This window comes from Rutidosis leptorrhynchoides, chromosome 4 (genome assembly GCF_046630445.1).
Source record: "Rutidosis leptorrhynchoides isolate AG116_Rl617_1_P2 chromosome 4, CSIRO_AGI_Rlap_v1, whole genome shotgun sequence".
Classification (NCBI taxonomy): domain Eukaryota; kingdom Viridiplantae; phylum Streptophyta; class Magnoliopsida; order Asterales; family Asteraceae; genus Rutidosis; species Rutidosis leptorrhynchoides.
The window spans coordinates 67,706,904-67,718,964 of record NC_092336.1 but is presented as its reverse complement, the minus strand read 5'-3'; positions in this window follow the sequence as shown (position 1 = coordinate 67,718,964).

Below are 12,061 nucleotides of genomic sequence, written 5' to 3'. Positions count from 1 at the left end.
AATTTTTAAATTAAGTTTGGTGTGAATTTTTAATTTTTAAAATATGAATTTTTAATTTTATGCATTTCAAATTTCAAGTTTGGTGTGAAATTTTAATATTAATTTTGAATTTTATATTTAAGTTGTGTGAATTTAAAAACAAAAATTTACTTTATCTCATTAAGTTAAAATATGATTTTTAAAATTCGTCGTAAGTTGAAGACTAGGTCTTTGAACCGAAATTGCTTTACCCGAGGGAGGGACGAGAACTTTTATTATCATTATTTTTAATCTTATTGAATTAAAGTATGTCAAAAACATTAAAAAACAAAAAAAAAATCTTAGCTTTTAAAACAATCGCTACAAAAAGACAAATTTTAAAATTTTGTCGAAGGACGGACTAGGACATCGATCCGAAACGACCTCGTCCTAAATAACAAGGGAAACAAAATTTTAAAAATTAAGTACTTAATTGTTTTATAAGTTAATGATTATATAAAAAAAAAAAAATAGCAAACTCCGCGACTCGCGGAGTTTGAAGGGTATTTCACCGCGAGTCGCGGGAGTACCGGATTACAGAAAAAAGATAAAGAGCTGCAACAGCTCAGTTTCACACTCTACAACTCAAACAAACTGCGAAAAAGACCCACGAAAAACCCGAAAAATACACCCCAAAATCACAATTTTTAACCGTTAATCACCAAATCTTTTACTAAAATCATGTTGAGAAGGATGCTATCTAGGAATTACTAAAGAAAAACGGTAAATTTCTACACCTAAACACCATATAATCCGAAATTAGTGTTCTTGAGCTATTTTTTCCCCAATTTGATTTTGATGCTTTTTAGTGTAATTATGCTTAAATTGTTTATGTATTATGCTTGTATAACCTAGATTGATGCTGTTTAACATGATTAGAAGCCTTAAACTTCAAATTTTGAGTAATCTAGGGTTTGTGTTCTTGAGCAAATTTGGGGCTTTTTGATATAAACAGGTTATGGCCGATTTTTGTCATGAATTGTTGCTAAATTGAGTAGTGTAACATGTCTAGGTAGTTAAATGATCCAAACTTTGAGCCTAAACATGATTTTGAGAATTAAAGTGGACTTTTTCAAGTCTAAAATTCATGAACTTGATTTTTGAAAGACAATGCCATTTGAAACTTGTTTAATTACTAGTAATGATTATTTTGACATGTTATTTGAGTTGAATGCTTATGAACTTGGCGAACATTTTCGTATATGCTTATTTGAAAAAGTGTAGATTTGATAAAAATGTGAAAATGAGCTTAAGTTTGATATAAATTGATCATGTCATTGTAATTATTTTGATTGATGATTTTGCTGACACTAATGCATATTTGGATGCACAAAAATTGTGTTTGATGTGTTTTGCAGACTGAAAGGGGTGAATCTTCATCCCAAGCCCGCAATGCTCCTGCTGAGAATGTGGAACAACAGGAGGTGGATAACTACTACAAGTAGGATATACCTCATCCAGTCATGACCTTTTCTGATATGCACTTGGAAGAGTTGCACCCGAACCTGAGATTTGACAGACTTTGGATAGATTATCCAAAATATCAAAGGGGTTTGCATACTCTTCATTCTAAGGTTTTTGAGGTACCGAGGGTCATAGAATGGGGACCCTTAGAAGCTGTAGAATTGGCCGGGCCAATTAGGGAATTACTTGTACAGAGGTATGGTAATTCTACTTTTAATGACTGGGTACGTTTATTCACCATGCGTAGACCTGTATATAAAGTATGGTGTGAAGAATTGTTATGTAGTATAGAGTTGAATGATCCGGTAGCTAGTTTAACCGATCGTTCTTTTATTAGATTTTTGTTAGGCGGTTCGATGCGCCACATGTCTTTACTGGACATGGCTCAGGCTTTACGTATATATACGCCTGAGGAGTTAGCATCTGCCGATTGTAGAGGGTTGATACTAAACGGTAGAAAGATAGATGAAAATTTTGATACACACGGTGTGTGGAGTCAAATGACAAGCCATCACCGTTTCAAAGGGGGAAATTACTCTTATTTGGATATAGATAGAGCCGAATTAAGAGTGATTCATAGGTTTTTAGCTAATTCGATTACACAAAGGGGTAAAAACAAGGAAAAGGTAAATGAACAAGATTTGTTTTACCATATGTGTATTCGAGACCCACAAAGCGCTGTAAGTATACCATATTGTGTGGGTTATTATTTATCAGCTATGGTTCAGGGGATGCGACCGCATAGCATAATAGGAGGTGGTATTTTTATTACTTTGATTGGTGAATATCTCGGTGTGGATATAAGTTGGGGGGGATTATTAGTAGAAGAACCGGAACCCCGCGATACTATAGGTTTAAATGTATACCATGGTGCGAAAGTTTTGAAGAGGCGAAATAATGCCGCAGTACAATACCATGGTAGACATCCACAGGTGGAGAGAAACCAACATCAAGGTAATGTAGGAGGGGGGAGTGAGATGCAAGAAATGCAAAGGTTTATAGCTTCTCAGGAATACGAAAATGCTAGACAGAGAGCATTTGAAGATTGGCAAGTTCATCAGAACCAAATCATAGCTCATTGCCAACATATAGGTAGAAACTATATTCCTACACCGAAACCCATCTTCCCTCCTTGGTCTATAGAGATGCAGCCACCATATCCTACGTATAACCCTGCCGAAGCATACTATAGCACCTATGGTTATGCCTGGAACCCCTATTGGTACCAGTATCATCCCTAGTATACTTATTTTTTTTTTGTAATTTGTAATTATTGATACGTTTAATACTTTTGTTAATATTGTAATCATTTTTATAATTATCTAACTTTTATTCTTAGATTTTAATAATTTTTGAATGTGGGGTAATATACCACACTTCAAAAATATGTATATATGTTTGCAGTTTATCTTATGTACACAACAGGGTAAAACAACGCATTTTCAAAGACTGGCATTAAGTTCAGCAAAAGCAACTAATTTTGACGACAAGATGCAAAATATATGTGAAATAACAACAAGACGGAATGAACAAATGATGTGCACCATTTATCATTCAGCAAACAAACGCCAATATATTTGGAAACTTTGGTAAAAATTTAATCATTTTCACACAAATCACCCTCAATAATTTAAATTATTCCTGATTTCTTGCAAATGAGGGCATTGCAAGATCTTAAGTGTGGGAAGGGGTTAAATTCTTTCAGATTTTAAAATTTTTATCTTAAACACTTGGTTACCATTAAAAATACTAGTAAAGCAGTAGTTGTATTAGAATCTAGTGCTCTCTGATAATAAAGAACAGCCCTAGTCTTATATACTGACTACCCAATTCTAGTAAAATTTTTCAAAATTTTCAATTCAATGAATTCAAAATCATGTTTATACATATTTATGAACGATAAAACTAGGTTTTAACACCGAAATTATTGTTACCTCAGAAAGGACATAAATTGAGAAACAATCCAAAATGTTAAAATTCATTTAAAATGGAATAGAGGACGATAAAAAGGAAAATAAAAGCCAAGTGTGGGAAAATTTACCAAGTTATCTTAAACATATGTCACATATATCTGTAACAAATAACTGAAAATACTTTTGCTTTGGACTAAACTAAACTGTTTTACCCGATGAAAGAAAAGAAAAGATGGATCTACACGATGAATCAATTCCATCATTAAAAGGAAGTAAAGTCTTCCGAAAAAGACACGCGCTTCTTAATTTAGGTCATGAAGTTGTCGTCCAGACCAGCTATAGGTTGACGAAAAATCTAGAAAAGTCATCACTAAAATCAGCAGAAAATCCACGGACCTCAGCATTAAAAAGGGTCGCCAAGTGGTCAGATTTATCCTAACCATGAGAAGGATTTATCTCGTACAATGGGGGGCACCATGCAAATTAGCCGGATAAGACTAATGAATCAGATCCCCAGAAAGGATAATCTCCTTAAAGATTAAAAATCAGCTTTTAAGACTGATATTACTCAATCCTAGAGATTGACCTTAAAGATTGAGAATTCAAACTCATGGAATTCAATGATATCTAAACTCGAGCTTGAACGAGAAAATATTTTGATCAAAATTATAAACCGATTTGTTTTCTGAAAACCCATTTTCAATGCGTTCATTACCATTGAACGTAAAATCCTAGGAATTCACCTGGAATTCATTAGGTCACCTGAACTAAATCGGGTGTCAACCGTAAGAACGGTGGTTGCATAGTGGTCAAAGACAGGACCTTGTTCCATACCGAAAAATCATAAGGGTGAGCTTTACTATTGCTCCTACCAAGGATAGTAATTGCGTCTGACACGTTATAGACCATAATTAAAAGCATGTCAGGGTACATTGCCTTAACAGTTGCTTGTTCAACGCTTCCCTTTACAACCGGATGGTAGTTTACCGAAAGGTAATATACGGGACAAGTAAACTGGACGTGTTGCTTTCCAAATACAAGGTTAGCAAGTGGGTGACACAAAACCGCAAGTTTTGAGCTAAAATTTTCAAATCTGAAACCCACCAAACCCACAAAAATATTTTGCAAACACCGGTAAAGGGTTATCCCGGAAAACTTATCTAGGGTAAAAACTAGATTTAATTTTCAAAAGATCAAATGTTTTCATAAAGATCCAATTTCCTTAATGGATCTAAATTTTTATAGTCATGTGGGACTGTAAACCATATCGTTACTACCATTGTTTATACCGCCATATAGAAATCACTGATGTACAAAGTGTGAAGAATAAAGAAGTGATTCTTGTATTTCAAGACGATATTGCTTGAGGACAAGCAACGCTCAAGTGTGGGAATATTTGATAATGCTAAAAACGAACATATATTTCATAGCATTATTCCTCAAGAAAGACAAGCTTTTAGTTGCAATTGTTCTATTTACAAGTGATATTCGTTTAAATAATAAAAGGTGAAGACAAAAGACAGATTCGACGAATTGAAGACGCAAATGACCAAAAAGCTCAAAAGTACAAAATACAATCAAAGAGGTTCCAATTATTGATAAGAAATGTCTCGAAATTATAAGAGTACAAGATTCAAAACGCAAAGTACAAAATATAAAATTGTACGCAAGGACGTTCGAAAATCCGGAACCGGGACCAGAGTCAACTCTCAACACTCGACGCAACGGACTAAAAATTACAAGTTAACTATGTATATAAATATAATATAATATATAATTAATTATATTAATTATATATATATTATATTTATAATATAAACCGTCGGCAAGAAAGACTCCAAATTGGTGTGAGCTGTATTTTCAATCTCCGCGACTCGCGGAGTTTGAAGGCCAAAAGGGCCGCGAGTCGCGGAGCCCCCAGTTTTGAAACTCCCTATAAAGCAAACCGAAATCTGATCATTTTCATCATCTTTTTTTCTCCTCATTCATACGATATATTTATATTTATAATTTATATTTTAATTTTAATTTTAATTATAATTCTAATAATAAGGGTATGTTAGCGAATATTGTAAGGGTGTAAGTCGAAATTCTGTCCGTGTAACGCTACGCTATTTTTAATCATTGTAAGTTATGTTCAACCTTTTTACATTAATGTCTCGTAGCTAAGTTATTATTATGCTTATTTAATCCGAAGTAATCATGATGTTGGGCTAATTACTAAAATTGGGTAATTGGGCTTTGTACCATAATTGGGGTTTGGACAAAAGAACGACACTTGTGGAAATTAGACTATGGGCTATTAATGGGCTTTATATTTGTTTAACTAAATGATAGTTTGTTAATGTTAATATAAAGATTTACAATTGGGCGTCCCTATAAATTACCATATACACTCAATCGAACACGATGGGCGGGGTATTTATATGTACGAATAATCGTTCATTTAACCGGACATGAGAATGGATTAATAGACACTAGAATAATTAAAACAGGGGTGAAATTATGTACAAAGGACACTTGGTATAATTGATAACAAAATATTAAAACCTTGGGTTACACTCAGTCGACATCCTGGTGTAATTATTAAAACAAAGTATTAAAATCTTGTTACAGTTTAAATCCCCAATTAGTTGGAATATTTAACTTCGGGTATAAGGATAATTTGACGAGGACACTCGCACTTTATATTTATGACTGATGGACTGTTATGGACAAAAACCAGACGGACATATTAAATAAATCCATGACAAAGGACAATTAACCCATGGGCATAAACTAAAATCAACACGTCAAACATCATGATTACGGAAGTTTAAATAAGCATAATTCTTTTATTTCATATTTAATTTCCTTTATTTTATATTTAATTGCACTTCTAATTATCGCATTTTTATTGTTATTGTATTTAATTGCACTTTTAATTATCGTACTTTTTAATTATCGCACTTTATTATTCGCAATTTCATTTATCGTTATTTACTTCATGCTTTAATTTAAGTCTTGTATTTATTTTTAATATTTTACATTTGGTTTTAACTGCGACTAAAGTTTTAAAATCGACAAACCGGTCATTAAACGGTAAAAACCCCCCTTTATAATAATAATATTACTTATATATATATTTGTATTTTTATAAAAGTAAACTAATATAGCGTTGAGCTTTGTTTAAAAAAGATTCCCTGTGGAACGAACCGAACTTACTAAAAACTACACTACTGTACGATTAGGTACACTGCCTATAAGTGTTGTAGCAAGGTTTAAGTATATCCATTCTATAAATAAATAAATATCTTGTGTAAAATTGTAGCATATTTAATAGTGTTTCGTTGTAAAATTTAATAGTATTATATACCACTCCGCTACCACATCAGTACTTTCCTGCAATATTGAATCACAATATTGATACGCGAGCATTCATATCTTATCTTTTATATATTAATAGTGTATCCCTGACTAGTGCTCGAGTATATATGATTATGCATGTTTGTATGCTTAGTTTTGTCGTTAAATAGTTTATAATAAATCACGAATTTGATACATATGCTATTGAGATAAGGTATATATATGCATGTCGTTGAAAAGCTAAAGAAAAATTAATAACTTTTCATTTAGAAATCGTGTGGGTTCGATGAACGGATTAAAAGATATGGTCAACTGAATTATTATTAATTTTAATATTATTATTAAAACAATTATTATAATTGTTATCAGTTGATGTTATTACTAAAATATCTTTATTACTAAAAATTAATATTTTTATTGAAACTATCATTTTATTATTTTTATCATTATTATTATTATCAATATTATTTAATCAAATAAATATGCGTACAAAGATATTTTTACCACACGTAATATAACTACATTAATAATACATACCACTATATTTTTATGATATTAAGTGAATTTTATAAATTTTATTACTTGAGATATATAAAACTATATTTTTATCATATATGAATTTAAATATAAATTTTTATTTATTAATAAATGACTTGTATTATTTAGTATAATAAGATCTGATAAATATATTTAAATATATAAAATGACTATATATAAGTTATATAATAAACATGTATAGATTTTGGAAGTCATTTTGGGTCAAGTTGACTTTTGTTGACTTTTGCATGTCGGTCTCGAGCATTAGGATTGTGATACACTACGACTTGACCTAAATTTTTAGACAGATATTGACCAACATATAAATATATATACTTAATATAGGTTCGTGAATCCGAGACAAACCCTGCACTTGTTCAGTGCCGTCATATACATAATTGCTACGAAATACAGTATTGTGAGTTTCATTTGCTCCCTTTTTAATTGCTTTTGTAATATATATTTTTGGGCTGAGAATACATGCGCTGTTTTATAAATGTTTTACGAAATAGACACAAGTACTAAAACTAATTCTACATGGGTTTAAACCATAAATATACCCTTAGCTTGGTAACATTAAACTACTTGTCTATGTACGGTAGACGCGAATCCTAAAGATAGATCTATTGGGCCTGACAAACCCCATCCTGACTATGGGATGCTTTAGTACTTCGAGGTTATATTAAACACACCTGATCTGGTGTACTTCAGAGGGTAAAACATGAACGTTAAGGCTTGTTACCGGGTGCCTACAACTTATAGAATACTTTTATACAATTGCGAGTGTACATATATTTATAAACAAAAATCTTGTGGTCTATTACTATTACGGAAATGATTGATTATGATAAACTAATGAACTCACCAACCTTTTGGTTGACACTTTAAAGCATGTTTATTCTCAAGTATTAAAGAAATCTTCCGCTGTGCATTAGCTCATTTTAAGGATATTACTTGGAGTCATTCATGACATACTTTGAAAGACGTTGCATTCAAGTCGTTGAGTTCATAAAGATTAATATTAAGTCAATTATAGTTGGATGTAATATGAAATGGTATGCATGCCGTCAATTTTAGATGTAAAGAAAGTTTGACTTTTAAAAACGAATGCAATGTTTGTAAAACTTATCATATAGAGGTCAAATACCTCGTGATGTAATCAACTATTGTGAATCGTTTATAATGTATATGAACGGGTCCTTTCAGTCGGGTTGTGGTTGATGTGCGGTACTCATGTCTAAACGTGGTCCCGAGGCTTTTTGTAAGGCACTCCAAAAATCTAGAAGTGAAACAAGAATCTCGATTCGAGATGAGGTACATTTCTTTTAAGATACATTTGAACAAGCTTATTAGGACCTGAAAACGTTTGTTGGAACAAGTTTCTATTTCTCAAAAAAATTTCGCGCCGCGGAAGATTTATCGGTTTTCGAAAATGTTCTTTAGGACTATTCTCCCTCGTGGTGAATACTAGTATAACGTGAAGAGTCTCTCCCTCCATTGAAAATTTAGAATAAAGATTTCCTTAAACGGAAGTACGAGTGTAATGCGAGAGAAGTTTTTGCCTCGATATGAGCATACCAAGCATTCTGTAGCTCGTCGATAAAATTACGCGAAGACAAGATAGTATACACGTATAACGTATGTTTTGAAGTTGAAAGAATTTTTCATTCATTCGGAAGCATAAATATGGTTCGACAATAATCGAAGGTGTGTCCTTGGTATGGTTGTTATCAATATTCTCGGAGTTTTCAGATACCCAACAAGAAAAATGAAGTCATGTACATGGCACATGGTGGTGATTAGGTTGATCGAGTCCAATCACCATCACGAGTCATTAGAACTTTGGTATGACTTACCATAATATAACCACGTTGATCGAGTGTCGTTATATTATGCTAACTCATACCTCTATGCTCACATCACTCCACAAAATCAAGTTCGCGTAATCGTGAAGATTTAAAATGAACAAAGTGTAACGACGTCTCTAACGTGACTTGTATTGAATCGGAAGGATTAATGCAACTCTGAAGAAGCGTTTCCCGAGGGAAGTGTATAAATGATTGTTCACGTCAATGCGGTTCAAGTCAAACAATAATGTCTTTAGGTACGAAAAGAGTAACGAATTATGATAACGAGTAGTACGTAACCGTAGTGATAAGTAGTGATGACGATACTCACCTAGAGTATTGGTGGTAGTAACAAGAAGTGGTAGATAGTGAAGAATACCGGTGTAACATTGGTAGTGGCTAGTGATTGCCATGGTGGTGGAAACTTTATAGCATTTGTAGATAGTAAGCTGAGACGGTGGCGAATAACAATCGAGGAGTCAGAGTTCCCGAACTAGTATGACTAAAGAAGTTGTCGTCATCCTTACGTGTATGAATCATGAATTTACGTTAGTTACTAGAAAGTGGTAGAGTACGGGTTCGTATGATGAAAGTTTGGTACCATTAAGAAGTTCGCCTAAGAATGATTCAAGTATAAATGCACAAGTAGTCAAGTAAGTGCTATCTATAGCAAATGCAAGTCAGAATGCAATGGTTAACTATCCAGTTGTAGTCTAGATTCACTAATGCGCCCTAACGACTCTGTCAGACACACTAATGCACATCCTAGTTCCCTACAACCAACGCTCTGATACCATCTGTAACGACCCGACAAAATCGTCATTGACGATGCCTTTAACTTAGGTCCCGTTGCGTGGTCATAGTTCCTAATTGAGATGCGTTTGACCAAAATTATGTCGCATTCATTTGCAATGTACAAGACTTACAAAGTTTAGTTTACCAAACGGTTCGACAACAAGTTTAAAGTTTACAAAAGTTGTAAAGTATAAATGAAATAATTTGCGACATAATAAGTTTAAAATCACGGTTGTTAAAAATAGCGTAAGTATAAATGAAACATATAGAAAATTGTCAACGAAAAACGTTGGTGAAATCATAGGTGTATTTGTAAACGTTGTTTTTGAACCACAAGATTTTGTATTTCCATAACGTTGATTATCCAAATCGTTTGCATTCCAAAAGTATGTTCGCGAGCACCCAATTATCAAGACTTAACTTTTCTTCCATAGAACCCCATCACAATAGTGTTAGAACATACACTGTTCCTCAAAAATATATTTCATCCGCACAATGGTAGCGAACCGTCCGAATGAGGGTTTGTCAAACCCGTATGGCCACACAATATAAGTTCTCGCTTACACCCTGCAAGTGTAACTAATGATAATCGAATTGATGATTTTGTTCTAACTCGCTGTGGAATGTTTGTTTCCGTACTTGTGTTCAAAGTATAAAGTATGTAGTATAAAACCGTATATGTTTCTCATCCCATGATTTAAAAGTATAAAAGTTGTTGAAAAGATGGGACTATGATCTCACCTTGAGTGCACGAGTATAAATGTACTTCACAAAGTAAACGTGTGCATGAAAGTTGCTTAATCTTGACCTAAACAAGTAAGTTATATCAATTAACCAGTTACAACACAAGGTCAGTCGAAATGTGTTCAATTAGTCCTATGGCTCGTTACGACTCGATTAATATAGCATGTGAATCAAGTTGTCAAGTTTCATGCAAGATATAAGTATAAAATCACGTTAGAACGATTGCATAAGTGTTTGGTTAAGTTTGACTAAAAGTCAAACTTGGTCAAAGTCAAAGTCAACGGGGTCGGTCGGGTATCCGACTATTGTTGGCCAAGTTTCATGTTAATTGGAGTTGCTAGTAAGCGTGAACGAAATGCTGAGCACGAAATGCACTAATCTACACAAATGTGCAATTTCTTGCACACTTGTGCAAATAAGGGTAAACTAAAATCAGAAATCCCCTTGTTTTAGCTGGGCACAAAATGCACTAATATGCACAAATGCGCAATTTCTTGCACACTTGTGCAACCTGAAGTGCTGAAATTTTCAAGTGCACGAACCAAAACTCTTTCAACCGCAATTATGAACCGTAAACACTCAAAACACGTATCTTATATCGTTGGAAAGGTATTTTGACGAGGAATACAACTAAACACTTTTCATCAATCAAGTTCATCATTTACAAAAACAAAAACCTCGTCGAATGATCGTTAAATGTTCAAAATCAAAGTTTCAAGTTCATAAAATGCATTTCTTGACTCGGGAATCCAATCTACACATATGATATGCCGTTTCAAAGGTAATTAAACATATAATACAACTAAACACTTACTAATAACATTTCATGGCATTCAAAGCATCAAAAGTTCATTTCAAAGTTCATCAAACCCTAACCAAAATCATGAATTCAATTATTTTGCAAATGAAGCTTTTCTAAAGCAGCCTACACATCAAAATGAAGCTAATGATGCTAGTAACACATTTAATACATGAACTTTAACATTAAAACAACATTTAATCACCCAAAATCAAAATTCAACACACCTATTTCAAATTTCCATGCTAGTTACTCAAAACAACAAATCGAGCAAACCAAACACATATTCATGTTATACTTGAGACATAGACACTAACTAACACCATTTCAAGTTCATAAAACGAATTTGAGAAATCTAGAGTTTTAGAAATGTTACCCAAACAAGATGAAATTGGTACCAAAATGTAGAGGATGATGAGAGGATCACGAATATGTAATTTGTTTTGATGTTTGCTTGCTTGAATTGATTTAGATGATGATTATTTGAAGATGTTAAAAATGGGTTCTTGAGCTAGAGAGGAAAAAAAAAGGAGGGAGGTAGAAGTACGAATGAATGGATGAGATGGGGTTGACTAGTTGACCTAGTCAACTAGTTTGGC